The sequence below is a fragment of the Boleophthalmus pectinirostris genome, unplaced genomic scaffold, assembly GCF_026225935.1.
Source record: "Boleophthalmus pectinirostris isolate CB_2022bp ecotype Guang Dong unplaced genomic scaffold, ASM2622593v1 HiC_scaffold_16, whole genome shotgun sequence".
Classification (NCBI taxonomy): domain Eukaryota; kingdom Metazoa; phylum Chordata; class Actinopteri; order Gobiiformes; family Gobiidae; genus Boleophthalmus; species Boleophthalmus pectinirostris.
Window position 1 is genome coordinate 14,345,396 of NW_026571095.1, and position 22,411 is coordinate 14,367,806.

The 22,411-nt window shown below is 39.7% G+C and overlaps 1 protein-coding gene across 2 annotated transcripts in view; it reads left to right on the forward strand.

Moving 5' to 3' along the window:
* Window positions 1-22,411, forward strand: part of LOC110159937 (ephrin type-B receptor 1) — a 282,975-nt gene that overhangs the window by 90,230 nt on the left and 170,334 nt on the right. The window lies entirely within an intron of this gene.

Here is a 22,411-nt window from a genome sequence, read left to right on the forward strand (position 1 = left end):
TGTGACTGTGGGTACTCAGTGTTTATACTAGTGCACGCCAGCCAGCCAGAAGGTCTGAAGTTCGATCCCAGTTCTGCCAAATGAATATTGCGTCCATGGTATATTAATGGGTTTTAGCTTCTTGTTACATACAGCATTTTTTCCAGCTTCAAAAGATATAATATTTAGTTTTTAATTGCTATGTCAACCGTCCTAATTTTTCATCACTCTGAAATCGTCTAAGGCTACATTCAGACTGCAGCCTGAAGTGACCCAAATCCAGTTTTTTGCCTCTATGTGACCTGTATCTGATCTTTTAACGACACAGATCAGATTTTTTCAAATGCAACCCAGACCACTTGGATATGTGCTCCTAAAACCGATACATATTCGATCTTTTGACATGCGACTTCAGTGTGAACGGCCAGGTCGCTTTCATCCGACCCACACGTCAGGTACGGAGTCTAGTCAATGGAGGGAAAGCGAGGTTAGCGAGTTAATTAATATTAGGGGGGATCACTGTATTCAAGCCAAATTGGAGGAATCTTTTCGGAAGCAGGTGCTTTTTGAAATGATCGCCAAAGAAATGGCCGAGCGCAGCTACAGGCGGTCTTGGCTCCAAAAAATAAAGACCCTGCGAGCCAAATATAAGAAGGCTAAAGTCTCAAACAAAGCGGTCGTGAGCGTGTAACCTGTCCATTTTACGAAGAACTGGACCGTATTTTGGTAAACAAGCCCAGCGTTTAGGCTACTTACTTAAACACTGAGCATGCTTGCTGCTTGTGACGTTGTCGTGTTCTCCAGTGTGCATGCGGGACACTTTTGGGGTGTTTAAAGTTCACGCTGGAGATCACATGCAAATTGCATTTAATTGGAAATGTGAACAACCTCGCAAAAAAATCTGATTTCACAAAAAAATACTAATTGAGCCCTGCAGTCCGAATGTGGTCTAAGGGTTTTTAGAAGTAACAAAAACAGAAAGAGTATATTTCACTTCTAGGTCTAAATTATCTATAGCGCCATCCCCAACTCACTGTCATCCTATACATTGTACCCTCAAAATGTATTGAGTCTTGGTCAGTCCTATTATAGTGTGTGGACTCTGTAATACCATCAGAGATTTACAGCTTTTGTCGGATCTATCCCATAAAATATTACACAGGCGAATAGACGGGCTGAAGAATAGGAGAGGAGACTTAGCGCTGCCCAATGTAGCTGCTATCATGGCTATTATTTTCTCAGTGTCCCGGCTGGTAATGACTTAATAACATAATGGGCCCATGAAAGCTCAGGACATAGTACCTTAGTCCTTGCAAATGGTGGCTGCAGGGATCCCATAGACATAATGATTCCGTAATGATACATTTATCCAGGGAAGAGAAAGTATTAAAACGGGAGAGGCGGAGTTAGGAATGCCCCGGGCCCTGATTTGATACCAGACTGTTTCCGACATTGAGGAAGTTTCAGCCAAATTGGAGAGGTTACTTAGAAAAGTCCCAAGTCATCAGTAAAAACTAAGCTTTCATTTTATCAGTATCAGTGTGATTGCTCTATTGCTGTAATGGACCTTAAGAGAAGTATATGGCCTTGTACTGCACTCTGTAATTCGATAACTTCATAAAAAGCTCTATACTATATGGCAGAGACTTGGAGGAACAATCAGGAACAGACAGTGAAGGATGTGCTATTTTCCAGGGCTTTGGGACTTTGTGAGGCTTTTTACACAGGTCATATAACAATTTACGTAACCCTTGTAAATGTAAAATGGTGGTCCATGCCATCATCTTTCAAATGCTATTATATCTGTGAAGATTACTAAATAGTAAAATCTACGTCTGTGAAGATTCCCAGTCATCAATCTTAAAAGGAAGTAATCTTTGCTTTGAGAGGTATTTTTAACTAACTTATAAAAGCAGCGGCAGAGTGGGAGTCAAATCTTTCATAGAAGGTGCAAGGCTCTTTCTTTGTAGCCTTGGGTAGATTTGCTTTAGCCTGATTCATCAGCCGGTTTCACTTCGTGGAAACCGTCTGACCTCGCAGCATTAGGATTCATTCACTCAACAGTAGGCGGGTGCTTCAATCGATGCTATTTCAGTGGTGTCCAAGTAATTGCCGGAACAACAGGAAAAAAAAAAAAAGCAGAGAGTGAACATGTCTGTCAATGATCATTATCGTTTCTGCGATATGAAGTTGCAAATTAAAGGTGCAATAAAAGGAAGTCCAAAGGGGATAGCATATGCAGTCTACTGCTACTCAGGTTGGTTCAGCTGTTTCCTGATTGGCCAGTGCGCAGTGTACAACTTCCGGGGTTCTTGCAAACCGTCTCGTGTATTCTGATTCCAGACCTAGTCGCTGGAGAGAAATAAAATTGAGCAGAGGCACTAGGTGGCACCAGCCTGACTAGATTTGATTTGCAGTGAATTAATATTAAAGGTGCTTTATGTAAATTTCCCGGTCTTTCATTTTATTGCTTTGCCTAAAATGTTCCACAGTATATCAACCTTCTGCAGCATTTATAGTGTATTGATTAAATTGCATATGTTTTGTTTTTGTTTTGTATTTTTTGCCTTTAGAAACTGGAATTCTTAGTGAGTGGGTCCACCTCACAACAAATCTGAGCCGAATATTGCCTCCCAGGCCTGGATGTCAAAGTTTAATGTCATACTGTAGAGTTACATAGTGCAACTTTAAAGTGAGTGTACAAATATAATTACTAAACTAAACAATTTTATTTCTCCATGCCGTGTAGCTATTTATTAGACCAAATTAATAATTGATTGTCTGAACACTTGAACACTTTTGAGTGGTGTTGCTTAAATGTCAGCTTAAACACACACACTCACACACTGATTATCTTGCCATAACTTTTTCCGATCTGTAAAATTGAACTTGACCTAGCCCTTGCAGCAGTTAAAGATCCTATATTAAGCAAAATCGACTCTTGTGAGCTTTTAAGCCATGTTAGAATATTGTTACCTCCTCAAAACCATACCCAGAGTTGTGTTTTGTTTCATTCACACATGTTTGAGTAACTCTTTATTTTTAGTCTGTTAGTCTGTCTATATTTCCAAAGCTCAAAATGCTCTGTTCCAGCTTGTGATGTCATGAAGTGATAGTTTTCAAATTAACAGCTTTTGCCTTTAGTTCAGTAAAGATAGTCAATTCCAAGGCTGGAATTATACAGATGATTCTAGTGAAGGTGAATGGTGTTTAAAATCACAGTAGAGCACTTCCTGTATTGCCACATGACATGGAACAGAGTATTTTTTTTATGTTTGAGAGAAGAGCTCAGCCTAAATATGCAGGGTTTGTGTGTTAAACATGTGTGAATGAAATAAAATACACTCCAGGTCTGTTTGTGACAAGGAAACAACATTACAACACAAGTCAGGAAATCGCGTAGTATGAGCCCTTTAAAATTCCCAACCCAGATCCAAATCAAAATGTCACCATGACGATGAGAAACATTGAACATATCCTGTCTTAGTCTTCCTGACAAGTATTCATTTTTTTACACTCCATTGTCTTTTCTTCCTGTCTGACAAGGAGCTATCAAGGCCCTGATAGAGACATCCCTGCTGTTCCAGGCGTGTTGACTGGAGTACGCCTTCGGGCACATGGAGCCTCTGTTAAGCATGGATTTCAAAGCTTTGACTGTTGTAAGGGTTCTGGCAGCGAGAGACCTGGATCACTGCTAGTACAAGCTGCTAGAAGAGCTGGCAGGGTCAGGGGGAGAATGTCAGTCAATATGTGGTAAAACTGCAATCTATTTACAATCATTAATCGTGCAGGCTTAGTGGTTTGGGTGGAGCACACATCATTTGGGCAGAAAGTCTATAAACAAAACAATTAACTAAGCATATTCCAAGGTATAGCAAAAGAAATATTCAATTCTGTCAGCTGGACAAAAGTTTTAGAGTGAAGACGTCCAAGCGGTTTCTTCTGTTCTTGTAAGTTTACTGGTGGAACACTGCTTGTATCTGTCTGAAGGAGGAGCTAGATACATTTCAGACAGATATGAGCAGTGTTGGGAATAGGGCTGGGTATCATTCAGAAGTTGTAGATACGATACATACTTCAATACATAGGCCACGATACGATACATATCTCAATACAGTGAGCTTTCGATTCAATACTATATATTTCAAATCAATTCGAAAATAAAGGCTAAATCGTGCCTGTGATACTAAAAGTCTTTGTTAAACTACTTCTTGTGCAAAGTGAATATGAAACACCCATTTTACTCATCAAAACAGTGAAAATGTCAAATGTGTTGCATATACAAGTTTCCTTCCACTAAACAAGCAGCAAAACTGTAGCGCTGTAACAAAATAATTTAGTAAAATATACCAAAAAAAAAAATTCTTGTTGATATATTGATATTGATACAGCAGCCCATGATATCAATACTGACATCACATTAAATGATATATTTCAGTATTTTTGCACACTCCGAGTTGGGAAGTATACTTTGAAAATGGATTTAATTACAGAATACTGAATACCTGAATTCAAATGTACTTGTAACTTACTGTGATACATGGGCCCTTCAGAGTACTGTGTTCTGAATACTTAGAATACTTTGATGCAGACTTACATATAAATTATAGTGTAGTTTTATGTTTATTTCTCTTTGTTCTGTATTTCATCCCTAATTAGAAAAGGAAAAAAGCACACGCTGTAAGAGGGATATTTTCTATTTTTCTCACAAATTTTTCTCAGTTTGAAGCCTAAATTGTATGATCAAGTACCCAAAGTTTTCCTTTGATTTTAGAAAAGTAACAGTATTCTAAATACCACCAAATGAAAAAGTAACTGTACTAGAATACAGGTACTCTGAATATGTATTCTTAGTACATGTGTTCAATTACTTCCCAACACTGAATGGAAGGCAGTGTCCCACCAGTAACCTGACCAGAAGTGAGCCATGAGACGTCTTCACTCTAAATCTTTTGTCCATTTGACAGATTTAAAATGTTCGATTTCTATGGTTCAAACAGAGACACAGACATTCCAAGGTATTATAATAATTAGTTCTTTGGAAGCGTCAAGGCTAGGTTTAAGTACTTCAAACTAAACAGACCAGCTTTTGGAGAGAATCTTGAAAAAAAAAGTATTGTTCTAGTGTAAGGGGAATCCTATAGGAGGACCAGAAAGGAGATTTATAATGAAAGCGGTTACAAATTGGTCGGTTTTTGGAGAACAATATGAAAGCCGATCATGTGTAATCCTATTGGGGAAAGAGTGGTCCAAATTCACAGATATAGATTCCAGCTACACGCGCTATTATCACACTATAGGAAGAACCCGAATCAAAGTCCAGTGAACAATATGTACTGCCAATGCATGACTTTGCGGATAATGTAGTCAATATGAAGGAGCATGAAATTGATCGTCACAGGCCTGGATTGACTGTAGTGTATGACATAATAAGCATAATGTACATGATAGAACATTAGCTGAAGGTGAACTTGAGACAAAATCAATGTTATTATAAGCCCTCGTGCGACTACACATGGCCTTAATGCAGCGCAATGTAAAGAGAGACACGTTTTATGACACATCCTTATTTTAATAATGATGTATGGCTGTGTACAGGGAGTCGGTGTGTACATGGCCACTGTGCTGCTGCATGTGAACCTGCTAACCGGCTCTTAAGCTTACAGAGGGGGTAGACTGTCCTTTACTATCTGACACGACTCATTAGGTTTGCGGAGTCCATCTCTCCTTCGGCCGATCAGGAGACGGGCGCTCGCCTCTGTGTTTGTGTTGAGATGACCTACTGGGTTAATTCTGAAATATTAAAGATGCGCATTGTCATTAGTTCCGGTAGAAAATCCTGGATGATTATGAGAAGTTGTGAAATTGGTGGAATTGTAGGGACGTTTTACACAGTAGGTTTCGGAAATGAATCAATAAGCGCATCTGATGGAGAAACCAAAAGGAATCCGGATAAAATGTTATATCAAAAATATGGTTAATATATATATTTTTTTACTTTCTACTACAAATTGCAGGCAGTGTTGAACATCAGCAGTGATTCAGCAGTCTTTCATGTCAGTCCTTTTTAAAGTAGTTTTGGATGATGGAGTTTCTACTTGCTTCCAACAGAGATAGATATCGGTGACATTTGATCTCTATAAATCAAATTTCAGTTGGACTCTCAAAAAATACCAACCACAAAAATTAAGCTTGGTGTATTCCAACTATTTCTGAATCCCTTCTTTTTTCTTCATATGTAATACAACTGAAATAAATAGCCTCTCATCCTGTAATATGTTAATGCAGCTCTATACTGGATTCTAAAAACAACCACTCTTTGACATTGAGGTTGGCATTTCTTCTCCCCGTATCTCACCTGAGTCCTTGTGAGTCAGTCCTTGCGCTGTTCACCTGTCACTTCCTCTTTCAGCTGCATACACTTACTCCACGATAAATAAAATATGTAGCCGAGCGATGACGAATGCCCCACGACCTTCCCATGTGACAGGAAAGACATGAAAGACTCAAACTCACCGCACCGTAAACGAAACTCCGACTAGGCGAACGCTAGGGTTTTGAGTTCTGTTTGGATTGTGTCATTGAATAATCACCCTGTTTATGAGGCTAAATGATTAAAGAGGACAAAAAAATACACGCGTTAGTACAAAGAGAATTCTCACGGGCGAAAAGAGTGATTTTTGTGGCCTCCCGTGGAAGGCCAATCAGAGGGAAAATGGCAAAAAATGGCATGTGAAATGACAAAGCAGCTCCGGAGTGGCTGTGAGTGGATGAGGTGTGTTTGAAGAGAACGCTGGCTCTCCAAGGTGCTAAAAAATGAGTGATAAAATGCTCCAAAAGAACAGGACGCTGGATCTGAGCTCAGGTAGATAGAGCTATGTTTTTGCAGCTGCATTTCAGTGATTTTTAGGGATGTGTTTGGGAGATGTTCTTTTGATTAGAAACAGGTCGTCAAGAGTGGAGAGATTGTTTTGGGGATCAGAGAAAGTTGGTTGGAGTAAGATTTGAACATGTTTTGTAACAAGGAGGTCGTCCAGGTAGGTTGTATCACAAAATAAAATTCAATTATGTCTGGACACAGGTTTTTTCAGGATTTAATATTTTTCGCCATTTATCCAAACATCTTCAGTTTAAGCAGCCATTATTGGCTTGAATTTTCATTCAAAACATGACTCAGGTGACAGTTCACACCTCAGGGTGCAGTTACACGATGTAACAAGGAAATTTATCATGACGCTGGTTGATGTGGACAATGAGGATGCACATTTGTAATACCTGTAATAATAAAATTCTAACAATATATAGGCTAAAACCCTAAAGCCTGATTTTGTAATGCTTTAAGGCAACTTATGACTTAAAACCAGAACATGGAACAAATACATAACAATGACCTGTGAGTCACTGGGATGACATTGTTTCACTGAGGACAATTCAGCTTCATCAGTCATGCATGTTCCTAAACTAGATCTAGAACTGCCTCCACTCCAATAAATTGAAATGGCTGTTTTTGTTATGAAATTCAGTGGTTTACATGTTCACTATGTAACATATGCATGTGAAATATTTCAAGGACAAGTTATATCACAAATTAACAAACCTGAAAGTACATTTACACAGAATTTCTTATTCTAGTTATTTTGATTTCTGTTGTTTATTTACATATAGACTAAGACAGTGGGATGGGCATCTGACATAAAACTATTGTTATTACCAGGGATGGAAAATAATGACCTAAGTAACAATGGTGTACATTTTATTATATCTTTACTATACTATTTAGTAACATGTATATACTCTACTTCACTACATTTGGGACCAGGTTCTGTACTATAAGTAACAAAGTGGACTATTTCTGCTACCAGTAGTCTAAACAGACTTTTTATGGAAAGAGCCATAATCATCTATTTTGTTTATCCTTGTTCTTTTATTTTAGAAACCAGGAGACATTTGACAGATTGCATGAAACAAACAGTGATGACGGAGGGACAGAGGGCTTGAGAGGCATTCTGAAAATGCCGGGAGGGGGGGTTGCGCTGGTCAAATCTGGAGTCGGAGCAGCCCAGGGATCAATCGTATGAGAACTAAACCAGAGAAAAGCCTTGTGGCATTGAACTTTGCGTGTGGAAGACTGGCTCGGGTTAACTCATGTGACCGGGCTTGTATGCAGGGGTGAGGAGGGGATGAGGGGAGGTGAAGGGAGGGTGCTGCCGGGGGTTAGGGGGGGTTACTGAGGCGACGAGGACCAGTGGGTGCTGTGAAGCGTGGAGAACTTGAGGTCGCGCTCTGGAGGGGGATAAAGAGGGGGCCAAATGAGCCGCGAGCGAGGACGGTAAACAGAAGAGTGAAGGCGGCAGTATGGATGAGAGGATGACATTTGGATTGTGTAGCAGGTGCACGGGAGGGAGATGGAGTGGATTTAAATGGGCTGTGTTTTTGTTTGTTCTTGTGTGAGCGTAGGTTTTTACATGAGCCCCAGTGTGTGCTCAGACATAAACCGGAGTGGTGATGTGTGCACTGGCATACCTGCACCTGCAAATAGGACAAGTGCTGTTCTACAAGATGGGTTTTTGATTTAGTTTTCAGTTGAAGTTTAGGTGTGTCAATGCTTCTGAGAGGGAAGAGTGAGTGCTACAGTCTGTTTATACGTCTAACTGTGGGCTTCAGAACATTATAAAATGAACATTTTGGGGATCTGAGTTCAGACATTGGAGGAACAAATGACAGAAATGTAAAATAGTAAAATGGTAGAACTTTGTTAGTGTGAAAGCATGTTCATTAAATACACATTTGATACACAACTGAGTAAATTGCATACAAAATCAAGGTATAAACACCCTTGACAAACATTTGTGATGTAGAGCTATAGGTCATCAAAGTCACTTGTGAAAAAGTGCTTCATACATCATTATGAATTGGTTTGCTGGTCTGAGCACAGCTCAAACTAATGAACAATTTTCTATGAGTAATTTGCATTTGTTAATTATTTCCTGTAAATTTATTTCTCCCTAGAACTTGCTTGACAATGATTTGCAAAACCTGAGAAGGTTTGAGGACATTTACACCATTGCTTTTAGTTTCCTTTTAAGTTTGCTTTTGGTTTAGACAGACTCTTTCCCATCACTATCCCTTTAAGGACAAGACAAATTACAGGTGGTGTTGGAGGCATCTAGGGAGAAAGTCAGGACTTGTGCGCCTGGTCGCTCCCAGTGCTTCATATACTTCACACACTTAGCAGGACTCTTGTGCACTGTTGTCAGAGCAGCCCAAAAGAGCAGCTTCTAAAGAGCATGGATAAACCCGAAACAGCCATCTCGCCATCTGCTGACCAGGCTCAATACGCCTCAATTATTCATGAGCTGACAGACACATGGACACACAGGTATGGATAGGCTTAACGCGCTGAAGAAGGGAACTCGTAAAAAAGGTAAGAGACTAGAGAGGTCTACTGAATAAAGATGCAAGCTTAGAGAATGGTGTTAAGATGGCGAGGGAGGGAGTGAACTTTGAACTCTCTGAAATGGACTCGGAGGGAAGATGGCGGATGAGCGGTGAGTCACGGTGCTTTTGCCAGGTGAGATGAGAGCTTTCATATTTAACATGCGCACATACAGGGCGATGCAGGCAGGGGGTGCATACCAATGAGCACATTTGTATATTCAGTCATATCCAGAAGCACACAGGAATATAAAGACTGGTAAAGCAGAGTTAGTCTACCATTTATCTGATTTTATTTTTGTTTTATTTGATCTGGAATAATGCTATTGGTCAACCAATCAAGTTCTCCTTATACAAGCCTTCAAGCATAAAAAATCCAGTGCCTCCTTGTGACCTTCTATAGTGGGATTACTTACAGGCCTTAAGTCTATTCTTATAGGGCTTATGTTAAAAAATAAAAATAAAAAATTATATATACATTAGGGGTTTAATGGTACATGTATTCATGCCAAACTGTTTCGGTACAGGACATTCGGTTCAGTGCAGGGCTGTGCACAAGTGAGTTTGCGCAATTTGTGTGTGTTTAATATTCACGAGGGAACTGACTGGGGTGGCAGTGATTGGGGTAGCAGTGTTTCCCGCAGTGCTTTATAGTCAGGGCAGCCACCTTGACAACAATTGCCCCAACAATTGTATGTATAATGTTAAAACAAATTGTTTGTTTAATAAACACACAAATGGTTTTGCATTTTGTTCCCACACTAACGAAAATTAACTGAACCGTGACCTCAAAACTAAAGTACGTACCGAACCTTTATTTTTGTGTACGTTACACCCCTAATATACATATATAGATATAAATATAGATAAATATCCAGCTCCAACTCAAGATTTGTATTTGATGGGGATGTATTTGTACCATGGGTTTCAGTTTGATGTTTATAGGGACATTTTGATAACTTATGATCATTCAAAAGATATCATATTTTGTTTTGAATCATTAATTTCTTGGGCAACTATGCAATTTTTTTTAATCAAACAGGATTACATAACTTAATAAAACCAATACATTTATAGAGACTTTAAATGCCTTTTTCCATTAATTCGAGCACACTGTTTTTAGCTATTTCGTAATGGCAAAACTCTACTCTGGTCTCATGAATGCGCTTATAAATGTGAACCATATGAAGTGTTTTTAATTCAGTAGAAACCAGGTACAACACCTTTAAATGCACTCACTGTATGAAACAGTAACTTGTGCATCTGTTCAAGTTTTGCACCCACTGAAATTTCATTGCTTCCTTAAACTTCTCGTAAACTGGCCTATTTCTTCTGTTCTAGACTTTATTTTCCTTAGCTTAGAGTTTTAAAATGAAATTCAAAGTGCCTTTATATTTCCTTGGCCTCATAGTGAAATAGCTGATTTCTACTGACTTGGTTATTGGCAATATTCATGCGTCAACATCTCAGCTCAGCATGCAAACTGGTGAAGACAATGAGACACTCACTGCAGTGCAATCCAGTACGCCACCCCTTTCAACATCATTTTTACATAGAAATCCTCACAAGGAAGACAAATAATTTCAGAAGGACAGAATACACAGAACACCCTGCGTTTTCAAATCAAGCCTGTCTCTTACTGTGCTGCTTTTCTCCCTACCTCCCATATCCTCCTTTTGAGAGCCAAATGACATGTGGCCACTTCAATTATTGATTCTCTCTCCTGTGAATTTGCCTTCCAGATTTTACAATTGAGAATTCTGTCGGATGTGCCAGGATGCCGCGACAATTTCCCATCAAAGTATGAATAAAAGAACAAAGTGATGGAACTAGGACAGGAAATAGATGGAGAAACGAGTGTATCCGTAATATGCAGTGAAAGTGTGATGGCAGGAGGGGTGTAAGCAGACTATATTGTGCACATGTGGGAGTGACCAACGCAAAGGTTCATCTTCTATTCTTCGCCTACATCTTTCTTCTCTACTATTTCTGTCTCTCCTGTCTCTGAGCTCACACTGTGATGGCCGCCCTTCCTGCCCAGATGTTTTTGGAGATGTCAGGTGTCAGATCTGGCAGGAATCCACAAAAATACCACAAGCCAAGTTCACTGGTATGTTTAACTGTAAAAGATCTTGTCCAACATTAAGTATTGTAAGGATATTGTAAGATTACACAGAATTATTTCGTTTCAGTATTACAATTTTGTCGGATCATCTTTAACTTGCCTAAAAATGGTTAAAATACAAAATTATGTTGCAGTACAGTGAGTTTGAAGGTTTAGTCACTACCATATTTTTCTCCTGACTGACCTCGAACCGATTTTATGTGATACATGGCGCTCAAAAATCTGCCAAAATGTTTTTGTATGACTTTGGTAAACTGTGAAGTAGAGGTCTGCGTGGAACAGAATTTTCACTCCGGCTCCCGCCCGTACCCGCAATGTGCAGTGCTGCTCCTGCCTGTGCCCGCAAAGAATTGTAATTTTCATTCCCGGTCCCACCCGAATCTGTGATATTTTGTCCCGCAAATCCCTTAAGATAGGGACGTTCACTTTCTTAAACTCTATCAAACATGGAAAGAAATTGTGGAAAGGAACTGTGAAATTAGACCACATCCACAAGTTTATGCTGCTTAAAATGTTTTTATTAATGCCAAATAAAATATCCAGCACAAATTATGTATGGGCTTACATTAATGATTTGCGTATTTTACTTTACACTCATATTTAATTTGAGAGACTGCAGTTTATCATCCCACCCACTCAGTCCCGCATTGTACAGTCCCACTCCCGCCCACAACCACAATGAGTTTTCAAAATGTGTTCGGTGCTACGCTGTTTTGCTTCGAGTGGAGGGCTCTACTACAAAGCCTGGGCTAAGGTATCAGTCTCATGTGTTGTCCTTTTGTTTCGTTTAATGTGCCTTATGTATGAAAATAGATGAGAGAATTCAACATTATTGATATTGTGCCTTATAGTCTGAAAAATACGGTCACTGTAAATACAGGTTCAACATTTGTGAGATTACCTTTTGGATATTTCATGGCAAAGTACAAACTAATCAACAGGGAAATCTGACCCCATTGCCCTCCATTTGGGAGTCTGACATCATCCCATTCTAAAATCTGAAAACTGCCACTTAGTCTCACTGGCACATTCTCGCTCATCCCCTCAAGCACTCACCAGTGCACACGTCAAGTCCCGTGAGCACACATTTGTAGTACTAATTTAAGTCTCTGTGAAAATATTCTCTGTGAAGTCTGATAGAGTAGACTGTTTAATGCCTCTCCATACTTCCACCCTCAGATTGCATAAACACGTTGTGAGTCACGGTGACCCAGTGCTCTGCTGTCCAGTGTCCCTCTATGGGGCTGTCAGGTCTGGGCAGCTTTGCTCTGAGTCTTTGAGCGGGGCGATGGAGGGAATGTTGCCCGTGGTAACAGTGGCCCCGGTGTCAGCTGTGAAGGAGCCTGAGTGGGTGTCACAGGTGCTTCAGCAGATAAATGTATTCACTTAGCAGCGCATTAGATACACACGGCAGCGCGGTTTTGTTTTGGTTAATTTAATTTTTGCTAGTAATTTGTAAATACAAATGTTCCCATGGCACTGACCTTTTCCTTTACAATAAATGTATGGAGCTGGGGAGGGCAGCGTAGGTGCAGTGTTGTTTCTTTGTTGTCATTTGTGACTGCGCAGAGTGTTGTATAACTCAGTGGAGTCTGAGATGCTTTAAACATGGCAACCCAAATGAATGCAAACTCAAACTCAAACTCTAAGCTCCATGGAGAAGCTTCAGCCCCTTATGACAGATAACACGAATAAAAGAATAAGATTAACTTTTTAATAGGCCAAATCTGGAAATGGATCACTAATGCTGCATGTTCCCACTCCTCCTGCGTAGCGTTATTGAAGCATGGGTCAAATGAAGGTTTGACGGGTTAGCATTTTATTGTTGTCCAACCCTTATTATATTTTATCCTGCGCTGATGCATTGTCAGAAGAATAAATTTCACTGTTGAACTGTTTACGCTTAACAAACCTTCCTCCAGTTTCCAGTCGTCCAATTTTCAGTCGGTGTCAGTGCGAGTAAAGGACACTTTTATTACTGCAAATTATATTAGCAAATAAATACTTCCCCAGTCTTCAGCAACAAGCCCATTTTGTCTCATCTAACAGTTTAGAGAAACGGCTCTTGTGTCTGACCAGCTCCGACACAGACAGACAGTACGGATTGGAGTCTAGTCAAACTATGTGAGTGTAATTATAGAGTTGCAGGGATGTGGCAGGACAGCAGCGTTTCAGACATGGCCATTTCCTCCCCATCCATCACACTCAGCCAGGCGCAACCAGGCCTAAATAAGCACTCCCCATGCAACAGCCTCAATGCTAGCCCTCATTCAATAACACAGCTGATCACAAATGATAATAGCAATCATGTCCGCGCATATTTTAGACTTCTGAGCCAGTGTCGCCAGGGATACGAGTTACGCGCCGGTCAAAATATTTGGGAAAAACCCAGAGCGTGTGTCCCAGAGCAGTGGTAGCAGATTCAGTTAGCGTAGTCCCTAACCAACTGTTGCCTCAAATGACATGTCCATTGACTTGAGCAAACTGGCCCAAAGGTTGAAATGCAAATTCGCTCATTAAGTTAGAGCGATTTGAAACAGCCTTTGGAAAAAATACAACTCTGGTGATTGCAATGTGAGGGGCAAAAGAGAAAGCTTCCCGTAAGAGTATAAAGCTGTCAGTCGTCATGGTAGCTGTTCATATCATAACAAAATGTCCGAAAGAGCTTGCCCTTCATAGGTAGGAATGAATTTGCATGTGAAATCAGTCCTGCATTTGTCTTAACACAATTATTTCAACATTTGACAACTGGCAAACTCTTTGGCTACGTTCAGACTGCAGCCTGAAGTGACCCAAATCCATTTTTTTTGCCCCAATGCAACCTGTATCAGATTTTTTAATGATAGTCTAAATGACACAGATCCGATTTTTCTCAAATGCGACCCAGACCACTTGGATATGTGCTCCTAAAACTGATACATATCTGATCTTTTGACATGTGATATCTAGCTGAATGGCCAGGTCGCATTCATCCCACCTACACGTGGTATAAGTAGGTGCTCACAAATGTACACAAACGTTCTTCTCGTCATATGAAAATTGTGTCTGAACTCCGTGTCAGTGAAGCAGTGAAGCAAATAACAATCCCACCACTCTTGGCTGCGACTCCGCACCCACACATTCCTTTCTACGGACGTTGCTGCCACTGCCTTACAAAACGCCATGACCAAAAACCTCGTCCTTCTCCTTCTCAATCTCCTCCGTAAAACAAATAAGCCGCACATGTCCTGGCTCCGTGACAAAAACAACTTTAAAATGTCCAGGTGCTCAATGCTAGTGTTCATGTTTAGGCAACTTCCATAAACGCTGAGCACGCTCGCTTCGTGTGATGTCATTGTGTCCTCCAATGCACATGCTGGACACTTTTGGGGTGTTTAAAGTTCACACTGGAGAGCACATACAAGTCAATGTGAACAACCTCACAAAAAATCTGAATTGAGCATTAAGCCCTGCAGTCTGAACGAAACCTTACATTCATTCTCAATGGGAGCAGTAAGTAATATTTAACAGGCAGATTAGACACTCAAGAGAGATGCATGGTCCCTTCAGAACGTAGAAGAGACTGGCTGGTCAGGCAAGGGACATGTGAACCTTTAATGCATAAGCCACTATAAAACTTTCTTAGTTACAACTACTAAGTCTACACAAGTACGTCGATGCCTCCCACTACGCCAAGAAAATGGGTCGAACACATACAACGATGTATCTCTCTAAAGTCCTTCTATACCTCATGTACGCACTAACCACTCTGCTAGTACCCATCCCTTCAACTCAAAACGTGTCTCTCTCTAACTGTGATTTATTCATGCTTAATTGATGGCAAAAAGGGATTATGCAAAGGTGTACTTTTTTCCACCTTTAGTGCGTGCGTAGCGGTGTCGTGGTGAATAACAAATAGGCTCATTATTGAAATGTCCATCGTGTGAGCTCGTGCCATGAAAAGTAATGTGTCTCCGGCCCCCGCCCACATGTTTGAGGCCTGCTGTGATAGATGAACAGTGATGCTCCAGCAGAGAGCTCAGCGGAGGACCAGACCAGCCCCTTCAGTCCCTGGAGGATATAGGGGACTGCTACAACACAACACACAACTCACTGACGATGAGGAAGAAGGGCTGTTAGTGTGCTCGTCCGCTAAAACCATAGAACTTGTCCGAATGTTTTTGAAAAGGAAAATATGGATGGGTTTTTGCTTTGCCTGGAATGTTCCACAGCATCTACATGGAAACAAACAATTGGTGCCGCTAAGATAAATTACAAATCAAATCTGAAGAGGCAAAGCTAGTCACAGTAGACATTTTTATTTATTTATTTATTTTTGTAGATATGAAACATTCCAGACATCCCGCTAACATCTCAATGGGGACAAGCTCATCAAGAAAGTTCCATAATTAATCATCATTAGTGACATTTTCCGTAGTGTTTGATCAAGCTCAGAAAAGTTTGTTCTAATACTTATTTTGTAATAGACTTTTCCAATACACATTTGCATTTCATTATTAGGAAGGTTCAAAGATTGACCCACAAAAATAGTCTAAATTAATAAATGGATCTAATGAATTCTTTAACATTTTGCTTCAGGCCACTGTCAGAGATTCAGGTGTATCGGTGTATTTTGTGGGTTGTTCTGAATACAGCTCTATAGAAAACTCTCCCAACTGTCTATCACCCGTCACTGCTCAGTCGTGGGCTTGTAGGTGTCTTAACTGGCTCTGATTTGAAGAGCGGTCGGTGTGAGTGGATCCATTGAGGACTGCGGCAGAAGCCTATAGATTGGCCTGATAGATGTGTATACATCCAGGTCTTGTGTGAATAGACAGAGGTTGAATGATGAGCTAACAGTTGTCAGACACTCTCCCCATTAATGCACAGTCAAGGCCGAGTCAACATAATCCACTGTTCCAGCTACACAGGTATTCTTTCCTCTTGTGGTGTACCTGTCCGGAATTGATACTTTGCAACTGATATCCTCAACATCCCCATAGATATTGGTGTGTCTAAAGCACAGTTGCTCAAATTAGACTTCAATCTGAAATTTGTTTTAACATAATCTGACCAGAAAGGACCGATGGGAATATCAAACTGCTAAACCATAACCAACATGTAACTCTGCTGAGCTACTTTTACAAAATGAAAACAAACAAACAAAACGAAACAAACTTACACTGCAAAAAACTAAATCCACCCAAGTAAAGATGACTTGAATTAAGAAAGTTTTCCCATGATACGAGTAAATTTCACTCTTCAGGAACAAGACTTTTGGTGTTTAAAATATGAAAACACATCTTGCTACACTTAAAATAAGGGGAAAAAAATCTAATTTTGCTTGAATTGAGAAAAATGATATTTATCTATTAGTAGATAATTTCACTTGTCAAGTTGAATCTACTCAAATAAAGCAAAATGTTCTTAATTTAAGTCATTTTAATTTAGCTAGAATTAGATTTTATGTACAGTGAGAAAAGGCATTTAAACCAAATTTTGCTTATTCAGCACAATACATATAATTCTGAAATCCCTTGGCGAGTGCCTTGGAAGGGGGTGAAGAGCTACTGGTCGTTGCCAAGCTACAGGTTGGAGACCCCTGGTTTGCACGCTCTTGAAAATATGTTGTTTAAATCCATTTTTATTTTTTCTTCAGTTTCAGACAATTTTAAAACTTTTTTTGGATGTGTTTGCTAATGTGTGCATTGTGTCACTGTGGTAACTGCTGAAGATTTCACCATATACGTATGCCTACCTCACTGCATCAATAGTATTAATAGTTTAATCAATATTAAAAAAAGTGCAGTCAAGTATTACAATGGATATACCCCATTATCCAATAAAAATGTACTAGCTAGACAGGATATCTTGATATGTTATTGTACTTTTTCTATGATGTTATTTGTGTTTGTACTATCTTTTTGCTTGTGAGTTTCATGTGACGCATTTTGGTCAGCTCAAGTGGTTTTATAAATAAACTTGAATTAAAAAAAAAAAAATCTGTCCCAAATTCTCTTGCTAAGATTTATTTGGGACAGTCAATAAATTATTAGACTGATGCGCCATTGTGGCATTATTAAAAGGGACCAAAAAAGTAACTTCCAAAAAAATGGAAGAAGCTGCAACATGAAGGCCAACCATTTTGATGTCTAATATGCAAATTACTTCACGCTACAAGACAGATATTTAAATATAAAAACATAACAAGGGAATAGTGGTGTTATAATGTGAAAAGATGAGTCTATATTAAAAACATGAGGTCTTTTTGGAGGCTGCAGCACTGATACTAGGGACTACACCTCGGCTCCTGTGTGAATAGTAGCTGTGAAAAGGCTTCCTATGCTCTTTGTGCTGTGGAGACGTATCTATAGAAGGATTCTGCATTATCTGGACAGAAATCAGCTCTGCTCCTGTCCACTTGTATAGCCCGCTGTGGAGAGCCCATTCCCCCTTGTCATTGTCCATAGATGTAACATTCATGTTTGGAGAGGTGCGCCCTGTCAGCTTATTGATCTGGCCTCTTTCTGTCCCCTCTGCTCTCCGCTTGATGCTGTAGGCCCCGGTCCCTGCATTGTGTCCATATGAGAGGAGCCTGTGTTATTTTAGCCAGTGAGGATAATGGCAGGAGATCAATGTGATGAATGGCCTTTATGAGGACTCAGTATCGATGGCTTGATGGCATGGAGCTCAGGCAGAGGGGACGGAGGCACTGCTGGCGGCATATTCCACTGTATTTTTATATGATCCATCACTCGCGCTCTATAGCTCCTCCTGGTCTTGGCTATGTGAACTACAGTCGGTCGTTATGGCAAACACTCGGCTCTTGGTGAATCTATTGCTCCGTCTCAGCGCTGATGCCCGTAACACTGAGGCTGTAATGACACACACGATGACCACAGAGAGTTATGAGCAAAGTAAGAGTTGGAAGATGAACTCATATTAATGGGATAAGCCAAACTATTAAGAGTAAAGCCATGAGGTTAGATAGCAGCTTGCATGAAGTAATATATTATTTCAAATGAGCCAGCGTGGACTGACTTTGTTGTGAAACGTCTTTCTTTTCTTTTCGGTAACACTTTATAATAACTAAACTTATCCATGCCTTTATTGATACCAAGGGAAATTCAAGCTTTGCTGCAGCAACATTTACACTGCACTTCTCAGTCACCTTTGTGTCCAAGGTCAAAGGTCAGGACTGGTCAGGCCGGGTCAGCAGATCCGGTGTTAGAGTAATTTGAAGAGAGGAGGAGCCTTAAGTGTTCCTTAACTAAGACGCTAACCCTAACTTCTAACAAGGACTGGGTATTATTAAGAAGTTGTCGATACGATACCTAGGCCTTGATATGATACGTTTTTTGATACAACTTTCGTTTACGTCAACTTAATATGAAAAACATCCATTTTACTCTTCAAAACAGTGAAAATGTCAACATGATTATAGCTCTTACACAAAATAATTTAGTAAAATATACCTATAATTACTCTTGATGATATATCTATACAGCAGCCAACAATATCGATACTATATGATCAAATTAAACAATATGATATTTGGATATTTCAGTATTTTTGCACACCCCTAACCCTTACTATGTTCTATTTTACTTTCATAACATGTCTTGGCCTGTTAGTTGACCACACTGTATATTTTGTATTTGTATATCACAGTAGATCTGTTTTTCACCTTTCCATTTTAATGCATGCCCTTATTTTTATTTTACTGTAACAAAATGCCGTAGCAAGTTCATAGTTTGTGAATTTTGTTCACTGCCAATGGCAATAAACCTTATTATTATTGTTGCCAGAGTTTATCTGGCTTAAAACTGGTAGTTAGTGGAGCAGACTCTACAGCCTCAACCAGAAATAAGATGAAGGAAACTACCCAGTGCTACAACTAAACAAATCAATATATGGTAGCATTACTAAGCTGCTATACTAAGACTAATCCATGTAGAGAGATGTACACATTCAGTTGTCTCCTATTGCTAATGCTCTGCTCGTGCTCCACTATAAATTTACATCAGGTTGACTGCACTGGCTTCACCTTGAGATATAGTGAATGATACATGCCAAGCACATCCATAATCTATAGAGACTCAATAAATTGGCACTTGTCTAAGTCGTGTTATTTGATGTGGTCCTTGAAGATGGAATGGACTGGGTGACCAGAGGATCCCATTATCAGAGAGGTGACAGGCCGTGATGCCTTCATTTGTGCCCTCTTCTCTGGGTCACGTCTGCCATAGTGCTACAGAGATGGGATTTAATATACATAAGTGATGTGGGGAGGTAGCATGAATCTTAATGTCCAGATTTTCTTATAGCACGTTGAAAGAAGCACTAAATTCAGTTACTGTTGCTCCATTCATTTGCATTTACAATCTTTAAACAACATTTCTCTCTTCAGTTATCAATAGGATTTTTAGTAGTAGTAGAGACAAGGTGGTAGATAGTACAAATGTTTAGTTAAGAGGGTTGAAATGGGTTTAGAAAATCTGATATTAAAACTAGTATCAAAACTAGATACTCATTTGAGCAAGTATCAATACAAAAATTACATTAACAGGGCAATATGGTACCATTTTCAACAGCTTTAGAATGAGCTTAAGCTTAATCAGAACTAGTGTAAGACCATATATAGTAACATTAAGAAAGAACCATTCATCTTTTTAAAGTAATATTTGGTAGTCTTTTTTTTTTTTTTTTATTTTTAAGACTAATAAACTCCATTGACTGAACAATAGGGACAGTAACCGAACAGTACAATTTGTCTTGTGGTCTAAATCGTTCAATATTCAAATAACAATCATGAAATCAACATGTGATCCGTAAAGCGGTAAATTATACACCGCACGATGCCAGATTCAAACTGATGGATTGACTCTAACCACAGATGAATTCAGAAACCTAATAGAAGATTACTTCCCAGCTGCTGATTTGACCGGGCACCTGCAAGCTTGGTTTATCTTTGACACTTTGGAGACACAAGATCTGAAAAGTAAAAAGTAAAATCCATTATCACACGCGCCAATGAGTCTCCGGACAGATTTTTACAACGGGCATTATGAAAGATGCCTCGGGCCAGAGCGCCGCGTGAAAGATGGTGGTCATTTGACTAGACGAGGGGCTGTGAGGACCCCCTCCTATAGGCTGCAGCGCCAGAGCTCAGGCCTGGCTTGTATTAATGAACAGGCAGCGCTGAAAGGGACAGGTTTCTGTAATGCTGATGAATGGTCATTATGGAGCGGAGACGAGAGGAGAGAGGTGGAGGGGGAGGAGGGGGGGAGGGTGTAGCTGGGCAGAGGGGGCTCATAGGGAGCTTTAATTTGCACCTCGGATTTCTGTAAACTCGTTCATCATGTCGCCACCGTCACAGCGCCCCCTGGGTCTTCCTCCTTATACTACCAGCTGAACTCGCTCTCTCACTTAAATGACTTGTTTTTGTTCAAAAGTTTTACAATACCATAAAGAGGTTATACAAAATACAAAAAAGCGCTGGTTTGGTTCATTCATTGGATACTACACTGTTGCCAGAGCAGTCATTGTAATTCTTTCCTCATATACAACAAAAAATTTATTTTAATTAACCTTAAAAGGCCCATATTACACTATGTTCTGATTTATGTTGTAATGTTTCTCATCAAAAAACATACCCCGAGGTGTGTTTTGTTTCATTCATACATGTTTAACACACAAATCCTGTAAATTTAAGCAGAATTCTCTCAAAAAGAAAACAGCTTGTGATGTCACGTTGTAATACAGGAAGGATGCCACTGTGTTTTTAAACTCCAGACATGCTCACTAAAAGCATTTGGATAATTTCAGTCTTGGAATGTACAATTTCCACTAAACAAAAGGTAAAAGGTAGCTGTTAACTTGGAAATTGGCGCTTCATGAGATCACAAGGTGGAACAGAGAATTTTGAGCTTTAGAGATGTAGACAGACTAATAATTCAGGATAACTCAAAGTTTTGTTTAGTTTCATTCACACATCTCCAGGTATGTTTTTCAGGAGGACACTGTATTCTTATCACACAGGCAAACAACACAAAAAATAAATACAGGCAACGAAATCTTAGTTCAGTTAAACAGAAAGTGTCCTCAAATCAGGCTGATAAACACCTAAAGAATATATGTCTTTATTATATGAACTTAAATATCCAAACAAACAAAAATAAATAAATCTCAAACAGAAAACAACTGAGTATGAATGCAGAAAGAAGCTCAAACAGAGAATAATTCAGAATCAGCTAATACAGAATGCACAACGCCAACAACATGATTTGCTCAGATACAGAACTGGAGAGTTTCTCTAGACTGGTCAACAATTCAGCAAAGACTGAACGAGCAGGAGGAGTTTATATACACTACTCTAGGATGATTAGGGAATAGGCTGTATTCACGCTTACATCACAAACCAGGAAGACGTTTGGAAACATGCGATTACAACTTCCGGTGTAGTTACCGACAACGGGCTCGTCTAAGATGGATCGATTAAAACCGACTGCGATAAAACCCATTGAAGTAAATGTGATCAGCGGTAAAATGAAGAATGCATACGTATGTGCTGTTTGGAATCATCTTGAATTTGGCATCTTCATCTCTTCTAATCGCATGTACACAGTGTGCTCGGAGTTGTGCGTCAGTGGGGAAATGATGAAAACTGAGGTATGGATGTAACTGTTGATTAGATGAACATAATGGAACGCTACAATGGCATTTAGATGAAGAAAACTGGGCCTGGGAAGCTGTAATTGCATCTTTCCAAAGTTGCAGATGAAGGAAAAAGGGGGAGGTAGCAAAAGAAGGACTGGAACAGGCTGCGAAATGGAGCTGGACTGGGGATAAACATGTAAACAAAAAGCAGAAGTGTGACAATTCTAACATGGC